This window comes from Alosa sapidissima, chromosome 4 (assembly GCF_018492685.1).
Source record: "Alosa sapidissima isolate fAloSap1 chromosome 4, fAloSap1.pri, whole genome shotgun sequence".
Lineage (NCBI taxonomy): Eukaryota > Metazoa > Chordata > Actinopteri > Clupeiformes > Clupeidae > Alosa > Alosa sapidissima.
In genome coordinates this window covers 16,213,085-16,238,206 of record NC_055960.1, presented here as the reverse complement: position 1 = coordinate 16,238,206, position 25,122 = coordinate 16,213,085, and the positions used below count along the sequence as shown (strand labels likewise).

The 25,122-nt window shown below is 39.2% G+C and overlaps 2 long non-coding RNA genes across 2 annotated transcripts; one reads left to right on the top strand and one right to left on the bottom strand.

Moving 5' to 3' along the window:
• Positions 1-17,623: 17,623 nt before the first annotated feature.
• LOC121707785 lies at positions 17,624-19,996 on the bottom strand. The gene is made up of 4 exons (XR_006031400.1): positions 19,930-19,996; positions 19,225-19,297; positions 18,243-18,320; positions 17,624-17,741 (listed from the first exon to the last, which is right to left on the bottom strand). It is a non-coding gene; the product is annotated as an uncharacterized LOC121707785 (long non-coding RNA).
• A 768-nt stretch (positions 19,997-20,764) lies between these two features.
• Positions 20,765-24,681, top strand: LOC121707786. The gene is made up of 3 exons (XR_006031401.1): positions 20,765-20,812; positions 23,771-23,830; positions 24,390-24,681. It is a non-coding gene; the product is annotated as an uncharacterized LOC121707786 (long non-coding RNA).
• Positions 24,682-25,122: the final 441 nt, after the last annotated feature.

Sequence of the window (25,122 nt, the reverse complement as noted above, 5' to 3'; positions counted from 1 at the left end):
TTTCTGTTATGCAAAGCTTATGGTCATATAACAACTAAACAGCCTTCTTTTTACGTGGTCTATTTTGTCATGTCCTCTTTATTTAGTTGTTCAAGCTTTAGTGGCATTATGGATTGCTAAACAGACAGTTAGTGGCGTATTCAAACTCTTAATTTATGTTGCTACCCTTCAATGATTTCATATCTGTGTACACACTCTCCATTGACTCATATTCTCCCTTATCCTCACTACCCTCAACTGTTCTCATGTCCATATAATCCCTCACTATTAAGTGCTCGTCTATGGGCATTTCGTAAGGGCACTCATTCTCATTCCATAGGCTCTGATTTATCTTGTCCAATTCTTTTTCTCTATCCACTAGCTTATTTTTTTTTAACTTGTACTAGGAATTGACCAGTTACGGCTCCCATCATTTTTGAGATTATTATCCGAATTAGCGGAAGAAGACAGCATGAGACAATCATTACCAGGAGTAGTTGGTAAAATGACATTCAAAATAGTTGGGATAAAAATATTGCTTGCTATGATGAACCTATATTAATTATGAAAGCAAATCACTTTGAAGTGAACAACCTAAAGACTAAAGGCAATTAGATGGGTACTGACATCTCACTAATATATAAACAAAGGGAATGCAAATCAGGATGATGAACTTTAATTTTGATGAACATAATTTTGCACTAGATTTACTTTTAACCTGCTTTGTAATCATGATCACAAGATGAAATTTACAAATGATCTTTAGAAAATGACTTTCAGAAGCATATATTTTTGTCACTGAATATTTGTGAATATTTTGCAGTGTAAATTGCCATGTTAACAAAGGATTGGTGAAAGGGGGGAACTCAAGAAAAAAATTAAAGTGGCATCCAACTGTTTCTCAAGGGGTTTGTGGTAGAAAATTACTGGCTGACTGAAATGGCATCCATAGACTATTCAACACATTATTTAGTTTGACTTTTGTTTTTAACTACTAATTTAAAGTAGTCATCCTCTCTATAAATCTCACAACATACTGCTAAAATGTAGTTAAAGATGCCTGTCTTACAAGTATGCAATGCCACCAACAAATGCAAAATCTGTCACATCTTCTTTCACTTGTGTGGGACAGTGACCCCTGAAGATGATCGTGGCTTTTGTGGGCCAAGGCACTAGGCTGCCTGAGAAAAATCAATACCCAGGATCCAATGCCTTCACTGCTCACCAGAGTGGAAAGATGTCTGCAGATGGTTAAATGCAAGTGTCAGAGCAAAGCTACAAGGCAGCTGACATGCCTCTGCAGACAAATGACAAGATCCACAAGGTAACTGTTTGGCATGCTTAGGGTGGTAAGGGACATTATACATACTGGTCCAGTGAGGATTAGCCAACATAGGGAATGGTTGTCTGGTGCAGTTGACAAGGACCTCTAATGTATGGGCCCACATACTGACTAGGATTACATGGCCTGAGGGTGGTCTATGCAGTACTGAATTATAAGTGACAACAGTTTGGTTGGACATATACTGTACTGTTCGACTGAAACAATTAATACAACTGCAAAGTATACATTAACATGATGGGCCAGACTTTCCTTTAAGCTGCCTTAAGTATTGCACTTAAGGCTTAATTGGTTCATTAGTGGTTGGTAGTGTAAGCTATGGGTTATGGCTCTTTAAAGCTTATTCTGTCTGGTTATTGTTGGTATTTATGGACGCCGACACCAAGAGCTTGGAGTTTGTTCTTATGCAGTTATCTGGTCTGGAACATCATAATTCACTAACGTTTCCATCAGGTTCTAGCCTTGTTGACACCAGACCCTTTTCTATTGAGAGTAGGTCTGGAAAAGGTTGAGTGACTCCCGAAATCCAGCATGGTCATAACTACAGTGAAATTAAACTTAAATTGGTGCATTAAATTCGTACTAAATTGTTTCAAAAGTGTAGCAATATTGTAACCAGGCTTGGAATTTCACCATTTTGGGGACAAGGCCACTTGGCCTTCAGTTGGGCATATTTGGTGGGGGGCAAAAAGGCCACATGTCAGTGCACCAAGGCCAAAGTTAAAGGAACCGTATGTAAGAAATGTATTTCACTTAATCATAAAATAGCCCTGATATGTCACTAGACATTAAGAAATCATGTTCATTTCAAATACTTATATCACTGACAACAGTAGTCCAGCCAGGATATTGTCATTTAAAAAGTGAAGTTGCAGCCCTCAACTGATGTTGATGTGTTTTGTCATGTCATGTCGTGTTTTGGCCTGATGCACCACCCTCCACCTAACTACTAATAAGAAAGTCAGTAGTGTTTCGGCATCCGGGTTGGCAACCTCGAGTCAGGGGGGAGGGGGAGGGGGAGGGGACACACCGCCCTACAGTAATTTGAAAGTGATTGCAATACCGGTTTTGGCCACAATCTTACATATGGTTCCTTTAAGAATTTATAGCCTACTGTATACACCATTAAAATGTTCCAAGTAACTCCACACTGCATTGGTAGACTTCTGAGGGTCCTGACATTTAAAACAAGATACTGAGAACTTTGGAAGTGCACAGGAAGTTTATTTATGTTTCCTTCACGTGTGCAGCACGTCTTCCGTCAACAACATTACGCGAGATTCCCATCACTGATGTAAAACCTTTTGAGCTTCATTGATACCGTGTACTCATCATGCTCATATAGACAGTAACTATATATTTCCTATTTACTTTTGTAATTAGTAATTAGTAATTTTGTAATTACTTTTGCAATCTGTTCCCCTGTCCTTCCTGTTCGTTCGTGCTCGGCAGTCGACTGATCGCAACTTCATTACAAGATGGCGGCCAGCGGAGAGATTCTCTGAAGGTACTGCTTGTATAAACAGTCTTTTTTAATAAACTTCCTGTTGACTTCCAAAGTTCTCAGTATCTCGTTTTAAATGTCAGGACCCTCAGAAGTCTACCAATGCAGTGTGGAGTGGAGTTACTTGGAACATTTTAATGGTGTAAAAATAGCAATTTAGCTGCATAGGCTACGCTATGCCCCCACAGCTAGCTGAAAACCTTATGCAAGTTCGGCGAAAATCGGCGCAATTCGGAATACTAGGGGGTGACCGAAGGTGCCTATTGGACACATGTAAGTACTCGGCAACATCTTTCAGTGCAGCTAAGGTCAATTTCACACCGGAATTCTCCTTTAAGAAACTCAAATAGCCTAGATGCATGCTTAGCATCATTAAGGCTACTTTAACAAACTCTTAGTCAGCTGTATATCCTCTGATTTTAATATTTACCGACATCTAGGCGATAGTTGTAACATTTATTTTGTATTTGGCGTGTTATGAAATCACGTAGGAAAAAAATTAAACATGTTGTGAAACTTAAAGCCCAAATTTGGAGACATGTATGTCGAAATTTGCTACAAATTCAAAACCGGATTACTCTAGAATGGCTAACTGTACAGGGGACTGCTTTAAATATTCGTGTTCGGTAAGGTCTGCTGTTTATTTTGATATATGGTTTGCCATGTTTTGAACGAAGGGTTCGTTAAGTATTCCAAGATGAATGGGTAGGGAGATGGGTGCAGATCCTAGAATTTATTATTCAATTTAATCATAGTATTTATTTGTCTCGTGAACCGTTCACCAAATGGCTAACATTGTTTAAAAGCTGAGAAAAAGCTATTTCATGTGATGTGATACTTGTGATGCCTGTATGATGAGCAGAGGTGGAAAAAGTACTAAAATATCATACTCAAGTAAAAGTACCAATACTTGGACGAAATATTACTCAAGTACAAGTAAAATTACCCATCTGAAAAATTACTCAAGTAAAAGTAATACGTAGCTAATTTAAAATGTATTTTAAGTAAAAGTTACTTAGTTACATTTAAAAAAAAAAGAAAAATTGTTGAACGGGGCAGGGGATCTCTCCCATGTAGTGAAAATAGGACAAGGGGTCATAAATCCAAAACTATTTAGTTTTTAATTAAAGAAAAATCTATACAAATGTATACACATGTAATGACAACAAAACACATGTCACACATGACATTTAAGACCCAGACCATCCCATAAAACGTTTTCAAACAATCAATTGAAAGTGCCATAAATTGTTGGTTCTGGGGGACATCCTTCTTTTCTTCTAAACATAAACACCAGTTATTAATAAACAAATCAAGGCCCAATCAAGTATTTGACTCCAGAAATTACCAAAATAAAATCTCTCCCATTTAGTGAAAATAGGACAAGGGGGGTCATACTGTAAATCCAAACCTATTTTGTTTTTACTTAAAGAAAAATGTATACAAATACAATAACAACATAAAACATGTCACACATGACATTTAAGACCCTTAGAAAGGTATAATGTGCAATTTTAGTTCAGACCATCCCATAAAACTTTTTCAAACAATCAATTGAAAGTAAAAGTGCAATAAATTGTTGGTTCTGAGGGCCATCCTTCTTTTCTTCAAACATTAACAACAGTTATTAATAAGCACTATACAAATGCAATAACAACATAAAACAGGCCACACATGACATTTAAGACCCTTATAAATGTATAATGTGCCATTTTTGTGCAGAACATCCCATAAAATGTTTTCAAACATCAATTGAAAGTGGAATTGCCATGAATTGTTCATTCTGAGGGCCATCCTTCTTTTAACATAAACAGTGATAGTGCAAATCAAGGCTAAATCACGTGTTTTGACTCCATAAATGACCAAAATAGAACTAAAATCTCAATGTCAGGGACATTTCAGAAAAATAAAAGCAGAATAGCGCAACACTCTGATGGCAGGCTGGGCGTTTAATGTCTAAAGATAAAACACGTCAAATAAACTTCTAACTAAAAAAATAGAAATGACACTCCCCCATTGTATATATGTCCACCTTAAAGGAGAAATCCAGTGAGTTTTCACATAGATCTGTTTCTCGAGGTCACCGAGTACTGCCGGTACGGAAAAAAAAAAAACTGAAAACAATTGGTTTTACCTAGCACGAGTTGTTACAGCCAGCAGCTAACACAACCAGGCATCTACAGTGCTACACTCTAGGGGCATGTTCATGAGCCTCCATTATGTTCATACACCCAGAGTGTAGCGCTGTAGCTGCCAGGCTGCGTTAGCTGCTGGCCGTAGCAACTCAAGCTAGGTAAAACCGGTTGTTTTCGTACCAGCAGCAATACTCGGAAAACGGAAATCTATGTGAAAACTCGTCGGATTTCTCCTTTAAGAGGGTTAGTCTACAAACTTCTTGTTAAGTTTGAGCAGCAGTTGATATTCAAAGTTTGTTGTGCTCATCCTTGCTCGCTTTGCAGTGAACAGTAACCCGGCACAACTGAAAAGCCGCTCACAGGCAGCTGAGGCAGGAAGGCCCGTGTTGAGTTTCAGAGAGAGTTTTCTTATATTTGAAAATGAGTTCAGCAGATCCATATTGTCTGAGGCACAGGCTAGGTACCCCTCTAACTCCCCTGTACCTTCTGACTTTTTGGACTTCATTGAGGAGAAGAAATCATCTTCATCTGATGATTGTTGTCCAACTTGCTCCACCCCAGCCACTGCCATCTGGTCAAGGTGTTGTCTGACATAGTCCAGACCTTTTGAGTGACAAACAACAATATTTAGGACAATTAAGCTTTGATTAGTCTACCGAGAGTGCATCATAATGCAGAGAGTACCACAAATAGCAAAATAATTACAATTTGAGATGTAATACAGTATAGCACATATCCCATTGTATTGAATAAAAACAAAGTGGAACCACCTGCAATAAACAATTAAATATCACAGTATGATATTTATATCATATCATACCTGTTTCAATTATATCAGGCCTCTCTGTCCAGGTGGTTTTGAACTTTGGTAAAAGTATTGCTGCAGCAATCAGTTCGGGGTCCTCCATCATCTCACCAAAATGCTTTTGGACACCATCCTGAATGGCTCTGATGAGTGGTAGACACAACTTGGAGGATGTCTCTTGCCTTCTGAGTTTTGCTTGCAGTTGAAAGATCACTGGAAGAAGCCACCCTAAGTGTGTGTTGGTCTCCGACTGAAGAATGTTTAAGGCCTTTACCAAAGGTTTCATCACTGAGCAATACTCGGTTAGGAAATATACAAGGTAGCTTCATGCACCGTTTTTCAGCTGTCATTAATTTGTCATTTGTTATAAACATTTCATACTGATGAAATGCTAATTAAAACTTACATTTTCAATTTGAATTCTTCACAAACATTCCTGATTGCCTCCTCCCCTTTCTCTTGTATGATCCGTATGATTCTCTCCACGGCCATGAACGTTGAATTCCACCGTGTTTGATTTGGCTGAATGAGCTGGAGCTGGCAATTATCTTCCACAACTTCTGCTGCCATGTATGAACGACCCGTCTTGTTCCACATGGCTTGGCATTTCCCAAAGGCTGCACGTGATAGCCTCTTGTATGTATCGTTCTTCTTTTCTGCCATGTCAGCATCTGTTGTGGCAACTAAGTTTAACAAGTGGCATGCACACCTTTGGTGTGTGGGAAGCTGGTACTCTAAACCATTGTCTTTCTCCAGGATGCTGCAGGTGTCTAGGTAGTTGACATGGGCCTCCTCAGAAGAATCTTGGTCGGATTCTTCATCCTCAGACTGGCTCTGCTCACCAAACACACTAAATGCTTTAATGAAGTTCGAGCCACTATCTGTGGTGGTTCTTACCACTTTCCCCCTTATTCGATATTGACAGTGTATTTCATCAAGTGCACCTGCAACGACATCAAAGGTGTGGGACCCTTTTAGTCTCTTGCATGCCAGTGCAGCGGATCTCCTCTCTAAGGTTCCCTCATCTATCCAATGAGCTGTTACCCCAATGAAACTTTGCTGGTGCGCTGTCCAACAATCTGTGGTGGTGGCAACATAGCTGACTTCACTAAGTTCCAATATCATATTTTTCCTCATTTGATTAGCAGATCCCTCTATTCTAGTCCGGACTGTGGGTCTGGAAATTACCTTGATGTGGGGATTGAGTGCCACTACTAGCTCTTTAAAAGCAGGTTGTTCAACTAAAGAAAATGCATGAAGACCCTCGCAAATTAACTTAATAATGAGCTTGTCAATCTTTCCCTGTGTCACACTGCGGTTGCCTCCCACTGACATTGCATCTGATATTTTCGCTTGCTTGCTTGGTTTTGGTGCTTGTGGATTTGGGGTTTGATGGCCCCTCTTTGCATGATTAAAAGCCGTCATCTTAGATGGATGTTTCCTCTGTGAAGAAAGAAAAGGCTTTTATCAGTACATCAATCAATGTAGTGTTCATTACAACAGACCAAAATTAAAACATTGATAGATAAAAGTTTTCTATTTCTATAGTCATTACATTTTATCTATGACATTTCATAAAGAACACTACTTGCTAACAGAGATTCCTGAACAAATGAAAATAACCGTTAAAACAGTTTAAAGCGTAACTCTCGCCAAAATGCAACCTAGGGTCTTTATGTGAATGTACCCAAGTCAAACATTCGTATAAAAGCATCAAGGACGGAAGCGCCACTTTTAAGATTGACCATAGTCGTTTCAAGTCAAATGGCCTTTTGAATGGTAGTGCTATTTTTAAAACACTAAGAAAGCTCAACACAACATGAAACTTTACTCGAAGCATCACCAGGGTCTCTAAACATGAACTGAATCATTGAGAACATTCTCTGTGTACAGAGTTTACTAAAAAGAAAGGTTTTACACATCTCACGCAGTTGTTTTTCCGCTCGCGCCATCTTGCCAAAACCTTTCTTTTTAGACATTCTCTGGCGCCCAAAATGCGTTGCATAATGGCTGCCGAGTGGAAGGATTTGCCTAAAAGAACATTGACTACATTCTGCTCTTAGAAACTGTAAGTGCCAAGTGACTAGAATGCTAACCTGACAATTATCAATGTCACAGCAGGCAAAGTGCCTCATACTACAATTCTCTAAAAAAAAAAATTTCGGTGGGCCCCAGCCTATTTGTTCAACCGAGGCTCATGTTCACAGCTCAGACTAGCAACCTACAGACTACCTTCTACACACCCGTATGAGCTAATTAGAAGTATGTGAATTAATTTAGCCAGTGTCCTACATAGCCTACGACTCTGTCCTATGGGTTGCTAGTGCTAGAAAAAATTAGCAATGCCACGAAACAGGTTGTTTTGCTAATTGGCAATTTGCTATTAGTCATGAAAACTTTGTTTGAAGTACCAATGCACAAATACTTACCAAAACATGCTTCCGCAGATTAGATGTGGAGTTATTGAATGCTGCCAGTTCAGTCACCTTTGGCAGACACATCTGGCATTGCATGATGATACTGTTGGCCCTCTTGAATTTAAATGAAAAGCAGTCTTTCAAATGTGGCCAAGGATTTTCGTCGTTCAATGTTTCAGCTAGCATTTCTAGTGAAACGTTCTCTGAACTGTGGTCGCTCTCCTGATCCACCTCCATCTCGTTCCCAATCTCCTACAGAAAGACTTGGCGCCTGGTAGCCTAGTCACTCACTAGTGGTTCCGGGCGTGATTTTTTGTCTTCCTTTCGGTTTTCGTTAGTCAAAGTTTTTTTTTTTTTACTCAGTAACGGAAGGGATTTGTAATGTAGCGAAATACAATACTTCACTCAAAACGTAATCAAGTAAAATTTAAATTACCGATTTTAAAAACTACTTGAAAAATACAAAATACACAAAAAACCTACTCAATACAGTAACTTGAGTAAATGTATTTCGTTACTTTCCACCTCTGATGATGAGTAGGCTACTTCGCGAGTAGTTCAACTGAGAAGAATGGGAATCTGGACGCACTTACTTTCTTTCCATGCGCTGTAACTTTTCCACTGCGTAAAATGCTACAATAATTTGCGCTGTGAAAGATTATTTTGTCCGGCCATAGGCTAATAAAATACGCTATTAGTCCGACGCAAACCAGAATATTGAGAGAAGGGGGCACCAAGGCCTGTAAACCTCTGATTTTCAAAGGGGCATCTCGGCCAACGCAAGGGGCTACGACGGCCATGGCCGCCGTGAAATTCCTACCCGGATTGTAACCGAAGGTTTTAAATGCAGTTGTTTACACAATTCCAAAGAAATACATGTTCATTCTTGTATTTACGTGTCTGTGTTTTAGGGACATTGGAACCGAAAGTTCATATGCGTATTCCGTTTATTGGTGTTTTAAGCCCTCAACGTTGTCTTCAAGGCAACGCTGCCTGGAAGGTGGTAGGGTTAGGCATGGGTTAAGGTTAGGGTTAGGATAAGGTGCCTTTAAGTCGACAGTGGCAGCGCTGCCTGGAAGACAACGTCGAGGGCTTAAAACACCATCGAGCGGGTATTCCCAGGCTAATCAGGTTTGAAAAGGACCGGCCAATCAGTGACAAGAGGGAATGAAGCTATAGTTGTTGTAAGTGGTTGTATATGTACGGTAGTGGGAATGCCTGCAAACATCAAAAATTGAAGTCGGAAGAATGTGTACATTTATTTACAACAAAAGAAGCCTACACACATTGTATCCTAACTGCTCATGCTGTTCATTGTCAGTTTATAAAGTTTAGGCAAAGTAAGAAGTAACATTACGAATCCCTGATCATGGTTAGGCTGGACTAATGATTTCAAAGTTAACACAAAGTCTGCGCCCTGCACTATGATAATGTTAGAAACGTATTCCAATCGTGAGTCCCCAGACTCTTTTCACAAAGTGAATGAATTTGGTTTTAACCAGGCTAGCTGATCGGATCATAAACAGTCACAGTAACAAAATCAAATGACCAAAGAGCTTGTTGCTATTTGTTGATAGAGAATCCATCATGTGTGGGGTTGGTCTGGGATGGTGGTGTCATGGTAATTCAACAAAACACTGATAATGGAAGGTGCCAGAATGATAACCCCAGTGAAATGCTGATGAAGGCTGCTCTCTTGGTGATGCCGTTTTTAAAAGGCAGTGATTTTGTTTTTGTTGCTTTGGTTCTTTGGTTGGGCTTTCAGGCAATGTGGTACTGTGAAGCACAGCCTTTTATGTGCCGTGTTTGTGACTGCTGCTAGCCAATTCTGCATTGCTGTTAGATCCTGCTTCATGTTGTGTAATGGTACATTGGCTTGGTTGTTTGGCCACTGGGGGAAATAATCTACCTATAGCAAAATGTCATTACCACAAAATGCTTTATATGTAAATAATGTCACAGAGTATATTTTTGGCCAAGATTCATCCATGCTATGGTTAACTTTTGTAATTTGCAGCTTTATACAGTAAACTTATATGGACAAGAAGCAGTGACATTAGTCAAATCGTTGAGGCTTAAAGTAATGTATGACCAACAGATATTTTTCACAAATTCTCTCTACTGTTTATAGTGAATTAAAGGATTTCAAATATACAGCCAAAGCTTCCAGCACAGTGAGCAATGAATGAACTGAAGCTCGTTTTCTTGTCGCACCGAAGTGCATTTGTAGCGCCTATTTTTATTCATCAGGTTGAATATGACGCGCTGAGATTGTGCCAGAAAGGGAACTCCCTCTCTGGCATCATTAAAAAAGCTACACATGACTGATCAGACACACTCACTTACTCTCTCTCTCTCTCTCTCTCTCTCTTCCCCCTCTTCTGCACTACTAGCTGTGCAAAAGGCCACATTGTTCCTGTGTCGTCCAAAGGGCACTGATATGTGAAAAAAATAGAGCAGGGCGAGGACTTCCAGTTGTGTGTAGCTATGAGTGTGTAGCTCATGATGCCAGCCTGATGTGTGGATATTAGGGGGAGACAGTAAAAACATGGACTGTTGTAGGTGACTGTCCGTCAAGTGAACAAAGGATGTGTGTTTTTTGTGTCAGAGTAGATTGTATGTGATAAAGGGTAAGGCATTATATTTAGGTAGAATTAAAGCACACCCGGAAAGTCTTTGGTCATGTGTCAAAACATATATTAAAAGTGCATTTTTGCATATATGCTCGGTCAAAAATAATTTTAAAATGGAAGATGCAGTAAACTTTTTATATTATCCAACCCACTTGCTGTACTGCTCCCCCTGTTTGTTTACCATACTAACCATCACCTGCAAAAACAAACTCACCAAAATCACACACACTGCCGCCAAGATAATCAGTCTCCCCACCCCTAGCCTATCAGACATAGTGCATCCAGAACGATTTCAGACCCTTTGAAAACGAGAACATTTCTGCAGAAAGTGCCCAAAAGCACTGTAGTCTCCATAATTCTCAAATGGAAAAGATTTGGACCAACCAACAGCCTTCTTAGATCTGGCCGCCCAGCCAAACTGAGTAATTGGGGATAAAGGGTCTTGGTCAGACAGGTAACCAAGCACCCAATGGTCACTATGAATTATATGCAAAGTTCCTTTGTGAAGATAAGAGAAGCTTACAGAAGGACAACCATCAGTGCAGCTCAGTGCCTGGTTTCTTCCACACACGCCATTGGGAAATGGAGCCAAATAGGGATGGGCTGTAGGTTACATGTTACCTGTGTTACAGTATACACAGGTTACTGTATATGTGCTGTCATGTGTTACATGTTGTTTGTGTCATATGCCCACATTCTTAGCTGTGGGACATGGAATGATGAGTGGAAACCATTATCCACCTGGGGACATTAAAGACTCTATTCTAAGAATCTATTTATTATGTTGCTGTATATATATAAAGGAGGCTACCATACATAGAAAGTAGCTAAAGTCTTGGAACAGAATTTAAACCACATCAGCTTTCTGTGTAGCATGTCACCTGACAGTCATTTTCAATATTAGTTGACACCTGCTCACCTACTTTATTTCATCGAAAAGCATTATATTGAGGATCCGAGCTTCTATGTGGTGCTTAATGGCTGCCATTACAACTGAGCTGACAGCACTTCACAGCAAACAAGGCCATTTAAAGCATTTGAAAGTCGTAAAACAGAGAGCACTCAACACAAAAATATGACATATGAGAAGCTGTGGCAAAGTGGTGACATTGAGTAAACTACACAAACGTCGACTATCTAGAGCTGGAAGGTTTCTTTTCATCACTGATATTTGAAATTGGATTGATATTATTGTGACCATTATTTATGACCGCCGCGGTCTTATAGGTTTAGTCAGATTTTTTTTTTTTTTTTTTCTTTTTCGCATGCCCAAATTTCCGTCAAGGATTCCCGGGACACTGAAAGACCGGGGTACACAAAACTTAGTGGGCATGTAACCCCACATGGATAGCATGGAACCCTCGTTTTGATCTGTAGCCCCACCGCTGTATTGGACCCCCCGAAAGGAGGGTAGGGCAGACACAGTTCTCTGTGAATATCTTGAGAACTGTAGGGCCTAGGATGACCATTTTTTTCCGTATGTTTGCCTCCAGGGGTCATGTTAACTCATTTCATGTGCACAAACAGATTACATTACATTACATTTAGCAGACACTTCTTGACCAAAGTGACTTACATATGTCAGCTATATTACAAGGGATCGCATTGTCCCCGGAGCAACTTGGGGTTAAGTGCCTTGCTCAAGGGCACTAAGGGGAATTGAACCGACAACTTTCAGGCTACTGCACGCTAGCCCAGCTCCTTAACCACTACACTACCACCGCCCAGATACACACGCACACACATACATTTACAGTAATATGTGTGTGACACATACTCACACAGACATATGTACACATGCACAGGCACATACGCAGGCACACACACGCACGCACACACACACACACACACACACACACATAGATAACATAAACATGTACATGCACACATGCACACAATTCAAGAATTTCTCAGAATTATGAACAGGCAAGATGGAGGTGGGGTTGTATAAAATGAATTTTACATGTGAAATCTATGAACTAATCATGTTTTGGTACTTGTTGTCTAGCAGATACCAGTGAGAATTGAGTGTGGATAATGCAATTTAGTGAGACAGTTAGAATCCTATAGGCCTTTCAGCGTGATTTATTTTTGTGGAAAAAATGTGCTGGACTGGGCGGCGGTCATATTTTGTACCGCTCTGCGGTACATCTAGTTTATTACTAATGTTGGCTTACCAAATTTTATAAACTGTCACTTTTACTGTCAATTTTATTTATTGTAAGGTTCATATTCTGCAAGTCGCTTTGGACAAAAGTGTATGCTAAATACAATAACCACAACCACAACCACAGAGATCTATATCAAAACATGTGCACTGTCCAGAGGAAAGGAATATTAAAAATAAGATCTCTTCTTTGTCTCACCTTTTTCTCATAGACAAAAGCTAAAATTAACTTTCATATAAGATTTTGACCATTTTCTCTTATATTTATCAGCTCCTTAGATATAGCATTTCTCTTGTCTCAGCCTCAAAAGTGCCATTTAACTTCAACAAGATCCTTTTATAATTTTTGTTTTGTTCTCTCTCTACACTGACTTTAGATTGATCGGTTCCTTTGCTCCTTACTTCTCCTAGAGGGGGATTGAGAGAAACAGGTCAGATTTTAGTAATCTTGAATAAGATCAAAACAAAACTTTCAGGAAAACTTTCCTCTGTCTACTTTTGACCTCTTACTGAGAACCCAAGCCCCACCGGCACTTAACTCTTAACCATCCATTCCGCATTCCACAAATTTTGTGATGTGAATATTGATCATTTGAAATCCTGAGTGTTAACAATAGAAATGTGTGCACAATCTTCTAAGTTGAATAAAACATGAATTCACTGGGATGGGGTAGATCAATATAACATGACTAAGGTTGATGGAAACACATTTATTTGCATGAAATCACATTTGTTGAGATTTTATTAAATGTTTCTGTCAAAGTTTCCATGGCAACTTAAGTTCTTTAACCCACTGCTCTTCAACTTCTCCCTTAATAAGGATTGTTTATTCACATGACACAACAGATAGAAATATGCACAGACTCCATATCTAGAAAGTACTTCAATCACAGTATACTGTACATACATGCATACAGTATATGAGTTTGGTGGCTTATGATTCTTACTGTCAACAGATCCTATTGTACAAAGGGTCAACAGTTGAGAGAATCAGAGGTGACCTTCAAACACTTACAGTGCTATTTTTTGCATACAGTCACAGACAGCATGCATTAGTATTGAGGCACATTTATTTGACATTCATCATCATTCAAATCATATTTATCATTAGTGCATATTTCCTGAAATACCATAGCCATTTCTACATCCACACCTAAGTGGCAAAGTAGTGATGATAATAATTAGAATGTATTTAAACGGTCTACCCATAGTTTCCCCCCAGGTTCTACGACAGTCAGTAATTAGTAGTAATTTTGCCCTCATTATGTGGCAAGTGTAGTGGAGCTTTAAGACAAAGAAGGGCCTTAAGTTAATATATACAGTACATTAATCCTTCCCTGTCAGCTGATGTCACTGGATTAACCTCCGCCACAGAAAGGTGATTATTGATTTTCCACCGACTTTTTTTCAACCTCGCAGTCTTCAGCTGTGAACACTGGAGAGAAGGCTATTTGGGTGGTCTCCAAACAACATTGCGGAGTAAGTGCTTTCACAGAAAATGACTAGAACTTGGACACTCACGTTGGATTGATCATTTCCTTTGCTCTTCTCTTTCTGTATTGCTGCGCATTAAAAAGAGTTTTGTAGTGAAGTAGAGGAGATGTGCAGTGCCTATAGTATCTGTGGATATTTGGAGGCTCTTTGAAACATGTCAAATAAAGCATGTGAATAAGGAATCTCAGGTTTGCCGATGCCTTTACATTTCAGTTTTTCCTGTTGATTAAATCCTCTATTCAAAGTGAAAAACACATCTGTGGAAATACCCACACACTTTCCTGAAAACACTTACAGAAAACTGAACAGCACTACAAATAGACCTCAGGTACTGTAAGACATTGTGTACCTGCACAGTTGTGCACCTATACATTGTGTTCTTGTACAATTTCACAGTTTTGTACTTGCCACCTTACTCCCCATTTCTAAAACCTATCAAAGAAGACTTTTCAGTGTGACAATGGAAAGCATTTGACTGCCAACCACCATCTGCCCGCATGCCACTTCTGCAAGCAATGGAAGAGGCATGGGGTGACATTTAGGTTGAGTCAGTTCAAGTGTGGGTACTGCCTCACTAGCCAAACTGGGCATTGTTTGTAATGTTAACTAGATGTACCGCAGAACGGTACAAAATATGACCGCCGCCCAGTCCAGCACATTTTTTCCACAAAAATAAGTCACGCTTGTCAAATTGTGTTCATTTCCTACTTTGTTCCTTCCTATTCTTTGAGATAGTCAGGAGTCAGGACCTCAATTTAACATTCATGCAAAGGAAAACATCTCCTGCAGTACAGTGTCCCTGTCCCTGCAATAGGACATTGGGATTGATAATTGTTTGGTGGCTTATGGCCACAGGGAAGAGTGCCACCTACTGGCCAGCCACCAACACCACTTCCAGCAGGAACCTACTCTTCCAAGGAGGTTTCTTATCCAAGTACTAACTCAGCCCGCTTAGCTTTAGTATTTCAGCAAAGTCAGGGTATCTGCTGGTCTGGCTGCTGGCTAAAAACAAAAGGTGAAAGGCATATAAATAACAGTCTCACTGAATTGCATTATGCACACTCAATTCTCACTGATATCTGCTAGACAACAAGTACCAAAACGTGATTAGTTCATAGATTTCAGATGTAAAATACATTTTATACAACCCCACCCCCATCTTGCCTGTTCATAATTCTGAGAAATTCTTGAATTGTGTGCATGTGTGCGTGTACGTGTTTGTGTGTGTGCATGTACTTGTGGGTGTGCCTGTGTGTGTGCATGTGCATGCATGCGTACATATGTCTACTGTGTGTCTATGTGTCATACATATGATTACTGTGAATGTACTGTATGTGTGTGTGTGTGAATATCTGTTTACCCAGGTAAAAAAGTAGTATACTTTAGTGTGTTAGAAATATGATTAAAGTATATGAAGTATAAAGCAAGTATGCTTACACTTTTTGTACTTTATGTAAAGTATGTTTAATGTGTACTTTTAGAAAGTATACTTCAAAGTAGATGTTATTAAGTTCAACTTCAGTGTACTAAAATTAAACATACTTATTGTGCAATATTCAAAGTGTTTTTGTAATGTACTTTTCAAAAGTGTACTTTGTTGTTAGTGTATTTTAAATGGTAAATAAGTTTATTTAGTTTAAGTGTATTAAATTGCTAATACTTAGAGTATGCTTACAATTTTTGTACTTTATGTAAAGTAGGTTTAATGTGTACTTTTAGAAAGTATACTTCAAAGTAGATGTTATTAAGTTCAACTTCAGTGTACTAAAATTAAACATACTTATTGTGCAATATTCAAAGTGTTTTTGTAATGTACTTTTCAAAAGTGTACTTTGTTGTTAATGTATTTTAAATGGTAAAGAAGTTTATTTAGTTTAAGTGTATTAAATTGCTAATACTTAGAGTTGTAATATAGTGTACTTATGGAAAGTATATTTTTTTGGTAGGCCTAATACATTGTTTGTATAGTTTCATAGTCATCTCACCTTTAATAAAATACTAATGTGTGTAGCCTTAGGCCTGATATGTCAGCGGCATGGATGGCAATGTGCAATAACCTAGCCTAGACACACTGATCTATCAGTTTTGGTCATCAAATAATATTTTTCTTTTGTTGATTTTGTGTCTTAGTAAGGTAGTAGCCTATACGTTTGTGATGTAGAGGTTGTGAGAGGATGAATGTGGCATTTTGTTAAATTTATAGGCAACACAGTTAAATGTATAGGCAGTCCAGTTGACCAATAACATGGCTGTTTGAATTTGAAATGGAGTGGGCAGATCTGTGCACCTTTCGAGCAAAACGTGGTGTGAGCAAACATTAACGTTATTTTATACAGCTTGTAACTTTATTTGCAAGACAGATGGACTGTAGAGACCAAAAAATGCATACGTTTTACGGTCCGTATAAGGTTACAGGCATACATTCTAGTCATGCCAGAGACGTTGGTCCTACAGAACCAGAAGGACTCGTCATATGAGATAACAACCCAGATAGCAAAATGTATTTGGCCCGGATCCGGCCCAGATCCACCTTCAGATCTGGGCCGGATTCGCAAAACGGACCCGGGCCGGTGTCTTTTGGCACAACGGGCCAATACCGTTCCGCATCCGTTTTCATGATCTGGCCCAGCTCTGGGACGGCTCTGAACCGGATGTGTGTTTTATTTGGCGGATCCGGGCCAAATGTGCAAATTATCGTCATGATCTGGGCCAGATCCGGACCAGATAAGTGTTCGATAGTGGCGATTGCGGCCCTTATTTGGGCCAAATGTGCACTTTATCATAATGATCTGGGCCAGATCCAGACCAGAAGAGTATTCGATAGTGCCGATTGCGGCCCTTATTTTGGCCAAATGCGGACCAGCTCATTTTACGTCTGGCACCCATTTGTACTATATAGTCAATGTCACTAACAAATCAAGGAGTTACAGTATTTGTTCAGAATTTAAAGCTTTAAAAAGTTAAGATTGTCAAATGTATAAAGGATTACTAATAAAGCTTTTTAAACAGTAACATCCAATACCCCTAGTTGAACTCAGTAGCCAGTAGTTTGATCATGTATATTGAGTGTTAAATGATCAACATCTTGGAATAAATTATCTAAAAATCAAAACCTTGTACTAATGTATTTCAGAAAAGTTCAAAAAATTCAAAATTTTACTTACTTTATTAAATTTCATTTATCACACACACTTTCCCTCTCAATTTATTACACACACATATGTAGCATGCACTGGGTGGTGGGTGGATCTTGTCCTTACTGCCCCTGTTGAGACAAGAAAGGCAAATCAGCACACATGACAATCCTTGGCTAATGCTTCCTGTACAAAAATGACATTACTCAAGATAGTTAATGATTTGAGTTGAATTTGAGAATGAATGATTTGTGATGCAGTGTGTAATGCTTCCACTAGATTGGAAATGTAAAAATCTTGTTTGAGAAAGATGACAAGTCTTAGTCTTGGAACAAGAAAATTTGAAAAATGTAAAAATGGAGGGTACAAATTAGAAGACAAAGTGAAATGTCTATTTCTATCCCTGTTCAAACAATTTAAGCAAAAAAAACAGCGTTCCACATTCAGCTTTTAGAGAGACAGTTATCTTTGATTATGAGTGCACCACCGGGGACTCGAATTTCCAAATGACGATTGTCCGTCATACGAACGAGAATTTTAATCCTGATAACACCTTTATGTAATATATTTTGGTTTTTGAGTTTTAAATGTCAGAAACATAGGCTAAACAGTGCTACAAGACTTACACTTACCTTACTGAAAGGCAGGATTGCAGACAGGGCATGCCGAATTCACGCCAGTCACGCCACCTCAACGCCTCGGTCCTGGGGCTGAAGACAGACATTTTAAAAGACATTTTATTAAATATCTTTTATTTTATATCCTTTATATTTTTCTGAATGACTGATATTTATGACAGTACACTTTATGCAGATTAGCCTATAGCCTAGGCCTACTATTTTGTATTACAACTCTACCTCTTTAATTCAGCTGTCTGGTTGAAGCCTGGAAATGTTGTAAACAAAGTAGCATAGTTGGCTAGTTTAGCCTATCATAGTCTACTGATTGGACTGTTCAGTGTCCCCATGTGTGTTTAAGTTTCAAGATAATACTTGTTCTCCTTGGGACAGGCCCTTTTGGGAAACGTTGGTATTGAGATGATCAGTCAACTTCAATGCAAGAGTTTTAAAGAAATATGTGCAGCAACGATAGCTAATGATGCTAAGCGGATTTAATAGTAATTTAGCTAGTCGTCTTCTATGCGTCCTTGCTTTCACGATTGTGAATGTTTTATTTAAGTCGCGCGTGTTCATTGAGCAGGAGAGGGAGGGAGCGCGAGAGAGAACGGGGCAAGGAGAGGGGGTTTACTTCTATACTGTTTGGTAAAGTTGCACACGTAGTCTACAATGAAAGCAAGGAGAGGTATGAAATTATTATTTATTTATTTGTTTTTGGACAACGTAGACTACCGATAAGTAAAGCGGGAGATGTGGGTTGCTTTTGCGGCCGCGTAAGCTGCAAAGCAGTGCGTGAAACACTAGAAAGGGTGTGTCGCGATTCTGCCTTTTCACACCGCGACACAGTATCGTGGATATGAATGTCGCGATTTCGGGCTCGAATCGTATATCGTTACAGCCCTACTGATAACACCTTTATGTAATATATTTTGGTTTTTGAGTTTTAAATATCATAAACATAGGCTAAACAGTGTTACAAGACTTACACTTAACTTACTGAAAGGCAGGATTGCAGACAGGGCACGCCGAATTCACGCCACCTCAACGCCTCGGTCCTGGGGCTGAAGAGACTGGGGAGGAGGGAGAAGGCATGATTCATTCGATACTTGGATACCCGTCTGACAGTATAAAATCATTATTTTAACATACTAACACGTATCTCACAACATAGATAAGTCGCCAACATCCCAATTCGTTCCATTGTTAGGGACCTGAAACCGGTCTATACGGCTCTGTAAATTTTCATGGTGGATTACGTCGAATAAGTCGACTAATCGCTGCAGCACTACAAAGAATCTGTCACTGTTTATGTTATAACTAGATTGTTACTCTGTAAAGTGTGTTTTCCATTGCTGCTGCTTCAGTTTTCTCAACCACGATTACCACGAGTTTGAAAATGCTCCCTCCCGCTATGTAGTCAAGATGGCGCACGCTGAGGGCGAAAGATTCTAGAGTGAAGCATGTATCCAGCGTTCCACATTCAGCTTTTAGAGAGACCGTTATCTTCAAAGATTCTTCTAGAATCTTTGGTTATCTTTGATTACGAGTGCACCACCGGGGATTCGAATTTCCAAATGACGATTGTCCGTCATACAAACGAGAATTTTAATCCCTGATAACACCTTTATGTAATATATTTTGGTTTTTGAGTTTTAAATGTCAGAAACATAGGCTAAAAAGTGCTACAAGACTTATCACTTACCTTACTGAAAGGGAGGATTGCAGACAGGGCACGCCAGTCACGCCACCTGAATGCCTCATTCCTGGGGCTAAAAAGACGGGGGCGGAGGGAGAAGGAATGATTCATTTGATATTTGGATACACGCCTAGACTGCTAACTGTATAAAATCATTATTTTAACATACAAACACGTATCTCACTACATAGAACACATCTCAATTATTTTCTGGCTTACAGAGGATGCGGTAGCGGTTAAGGAATCAGGCTAGCATGCTAACCTGGAAATTGTGAGTTAAAATATCAGCCTAAGTTGCTCTAAGGGAGACTAGCCCTGAAGTAACAAGTAAATTGACCAAATTAAGTCGCTTCGGATAAAAAGCGTTACTAAATTAATTTGTACATGGATAAAATGAACATTTCATTAACCCTTGCTTACCCCAAAAGCTAACGTTAGCTAATTGTCCAAGACCAGTTTAAAGTAGCGTAAACGTCAAAAGGATCCATTAACATTATATGAAAGCAAAAATAATGTATTTCATTCTAATATAGTTGAAGCAAATAGGCTTACCTGAAACAAATCAAACAAACTCTTCTTTTCACTAGCTCTCGTGTTCACCAACCGCCTCCGTTAACGTCTAACTCAGCTCTGGCGGCGGTAAGGCAGTCGACGAAATCGTAGAACTAAAAATTTGCGCTTGCGTTTCACGACGGCTGGCCGTATCAGTTGTGACTGTGCTTCCCGCCCCCGGTGTCTGATCCGGGTCAATGTCTCCATCACGACAGTAAAACAGAGGTGACAGTTACACGGATTTGCCAATTTGAAGGCGGAGTCTGTCCGGAGTCTACTGCTATCTGGGAAGGGCTGAAGCCAGTTGGATCTAAAGTGCCAAGTTATTCGTTATCAGGTGAGTCCCAAAGCATATTGTTAAATGATTCTGATTCTTCGGTAGTCTTTGGAGAAGTTAAATTGATGGCTTAGCAATCTTTCAAGAGTTTGTTTTTATCCTTGCTAGTACAAGCTAGTAATGCCAGATCACGTTAGCTAATTTAGCTAACGTTAACGTCATAAACGTCGACCCAGATCACTATCAAGAAGAAAACTACATTAGACTAGCCTGCTTTGTGTTTGTGGGATTATTGACAAGCGTTGGCTAGCACTATCGTAACACCCCAAATTATCACCACTTTTGTTCAGAAATTCTAAAACAACGATGTTTTTTAACACTTCAAAATAACATTTACTAAATGAACCTTACATTTTTTAGTAGCCATAGATGTGTAGATTTGAACAAAATCTGGTTTGGTTCTTAACGGAAGCATTTACTGCCTGAAATATCCGATTTTGTTTACCACGCTCGGAGTTATAGTGCTGGTCTGATGGGTCGCCTATTTACACCGTTTCAACGGCACATGAACGGTTAGACCGAGAATTCTCGTCATGAAATGAAAATTCCACTGGAGCTCCAAGCGGTTGTGTATACGCAACCTTACAACACTGCAGGGCTGTAGTCAAGACCACCTTTGTCGAGTCCAAGACAAGTCCAAGACCAGGACTAGTCGAGACCAAGTCAAGACCGAGTCCAAAGAGGTTCGAGTCCAAGACAAGACCGAGTCCAAAAAGGTTCGAGTCCGAGTCAAGACCGAGTCCAGGATAAGAAAAAAGTCTTATGCATGACAGTATCAAGACAATCATTTTGGGTTATTATTATTATTATTATCTAAAAGCAAAAACAGTGTGAACACACCCAGGATTTGTAAGTGTAGCCATTCCCCTTCTCCAATATTATTATAGGGCTGTCAAACGATTCAAAATATATATTTTAAAATGAATTAATCTCGATTAACCGCAATTAAAAAGTTCCTAAAGACTAAAGCTTCTTAAATGGCATATTAAATACAACATAAATCACAAAATTAATGAGTAACCACAAAGGTAAAAGTAAAACACTTTTATATTATTTAAATGATAATACTGACACAGTAATTGTGTTTTAAAGTATTAATTTCTTAAGAAATACTACACATTTGATGCTGTTTAACTCATTTGTAAATGGTGCACTGTCACTTTAAGCCCATTGTGGCCACGTTCTCATAATGATCTTTTTTTTACCAGCTCCATTGAAATATAGCCTATAGCTAGTCCACAAGCTCTAATATTGTTTGTACCACATGTATTGTACAATATTAACAATGATAAGCATGATATTAAGTTGGTATAAACAGTTTTCATTCCTTTGGAAATAGAAGCATGTAATGACATGATGCTAGCTAGACATTTTCTGTTTGCAATTAAAAGTGAATGATGAGCCTGAGCCAGTCACCTAGCTATCTGAATGGAATGTGTTTCAATCAGCATAATATGTGCTTCATGTAAACAAATTATTGAAGACTTCAAGACTCACCAGTTCCATTACACAAAGGCAAAGACAACTCTTCATATTTTTGTCCATTTTTCAAATCACAGTGAGTGCAGCCTACATGTCATACATGTTTATAACTGGTCAGTAGTGGAAATCGGATAAATCCGCAATCTCCTCTAACCTCGTCTTTGTTGCCTTCCTTTTATAAGTTTCTTATATTAAAAAGGAGATATCAATTATCATCAACAACGACAAGCCAGCTGGAGCCTGCCAATCGTTTTCTCTCCTTCTCGTGTGCGCTCAGACGCGCTCTCAATTAAATGGAGTAGGCCTACGTTCAAGTTGGATCTTAATGGAGAGGACCCGAAAAGTATCGTCTTTATGTAACTGTTGCTGTTGGTGCATTTTGACATTGTAAACGTTATCTAACAAGAGTGAAAAGCAGTTTGCAGTAAAGCTACTATTTGGCTAAATGTTGGTTCCTCTTTATCTTCAGCTAACTCCACAGACAGTAAAATAAACTCTCAGGCTTGCGGTTTTAGGTTTTGCGGCTTCCGTTACGTGACATCAGCCCCCCACAAAGGTAAACACTATTGAGTGTTTTGTAACGCATTATGTATTTCAAAATGAATCGCGGCGATTAACACGTTCATTTTGATGGCCCTAAAGACACCTGGACTCGGTCGAGACCAAAAGCCATATTTGGCAAGACCAGTGGCCGAGACCGAGACAAGACCAAGTCCAAATACTAGCGAGTCCGAGACAAGTCCGAGACCATAGAAAAACGGTCTCGAATCCGGACTCGAGTCCAAGACCGGACTCGAGTACTACAGCCCTGCAACACTGTTTACAGCTCTTCGAGTCACGGTAAAATGTCATTTTTGGTACATAGCTAATTTAGATACAACTATGGTGTGGGTGGTTGCGTTTCTTTAGGAGTCCGCTGTCTTGGTTTGTATAGAAATGGATATTAAGTGACACATACACTCAAGACGGTGGAAATACGGGACCGACGGTAATAGGGGGAGTTCCGATAACGTTAGACAAACTATGATGGAAGAAAGTGTGTTCTTTATTAAGCAACGTTTACCTAAAGTTCACCAATGTTCTTTAGTATTATGTGTGGTGTAGGCTACCTCACAGAAAGGAGGATGGTGCTAGGCTCACACTTCACATTCATTAGGCATGCTAATGACATTGTAGCTGTTTTTTTATTTAATCGTGGAGACATCTTTTAAAATGAGTCTACAGGACAAATTACATGCATTTTATTTAAGTAGAACGTTTTTTTCCACCATTGATATTAGAGGGGGAATTAAACCTGGTGTTCTACTAAGTTAGTGCTATGAAGCTTAGGCTACATGATTGATATTATGCCTTGGTTTATGCGATGGATTTAGATTTTTTTTAATTATTCGTGTTTGACAGAGCATTCAAGTTCATTTCATGATAGTGTTTGTAATTTACCTAGTTTTATTCTGTAGCCTAACTATGTTTTTACAGGTGTTCCTGGACAGTTTTGAAACCAAGATGTCTGAACGCCTCAAATAATCAGCAGTAAAGGTCAATATTCTTCATCCAGGACCTTGCCCCATTACTCTTAAAGCATAACTCAAGCCAAAAATTCAACCTAGGGTCTTTTTGTAAGCATAATTAAGTCAGAAGCGCCACCATTAAGCTTGACTGTATTGTCGTTTCTGGGTCAAATGCCATTTTGAATGGGAGTTGTAGGGGCAGAACTATTTTGATACATGATGATTTTGATTCATGCATCAAAATAGTAGACTAGTGCCCCTACGACTCGCATTTAAAATGTCATTTGACCAGAAAACGATAATACGGTTGTATTGGAAACAAAGGAGTCTAAGGTAATCAAATGCAGGAAACAGGGTGGTTGCACTCATATCGGTGCCAAGGTGCACAACGCTTTAAGGAAAGACTACCTGGCCAGGTCTACCCATACCAGGATGGCAAACAGATGGTGTCAATACCAATTTGACCCATAAAAAGTAAATGTCAAATAGGTACAGATAATCTGAATTAATCTCATCATTGCCAATGGATTTCTGTGTAAAATATTGTTTATCTTGTAAAATGTTGTCCATCTTCTTTCTGTTCACAGACAACAGAGACAAATTCTCTAATACCAAGGTCAATGCATTTGACTGCTGTCCAGCCCCGGGTTGCCACCGAAAACTTTATGCATCTTGGACTGGAAGATGGTGTGCTAGTAAGGAAGCTAGCTACCACAGCTTTTGCCACCACATCTCAGTGTTGGGAGGGAAGTTCACTCACTGCACAACTCTACCAGCTGTACCTTTCCTCCTCAGCCATGATCCGTAACCACCATGGTTTTCTTTCTGGGCCAGAAGACTTTGCAAACAAATAAGCAATAAATGATCATGCATTACAAATTTAGCCATGTTAGACTGTTAAGTTGTTGGCTTGTAGGCTGGGTGTCCAGTAAACAATTTCAAGCTTAGAGGGCAAAAAGCACTTGCGCGATGAAACATGCATTCGGGTGTATTAATGTATATTATATATTATTTCACACACGTAGATATTAAATGTGTGCGCGCAAATTCTCTCTGCGCGTGTGCACTCAGAGGAAACTGCTCCCCAAGCATGGAAGAAAAAGCTGCGAGCGAGGAGGAATCTGACCAGCGCTCCAAACAGCCAAACTCGAAAAATCTATGCATGTGAAATAATATAATACGCCCAAATGCATGTTTTATCGCGTTACCACATCCAACTTGAAAAGATATGCTCAAGAGATCCATAACTTTCAGAAAAATGTTTTACTTTTGTTATGGATGAATATTATGTTTTGTTTTTATTCATGTCAATAAAATGTT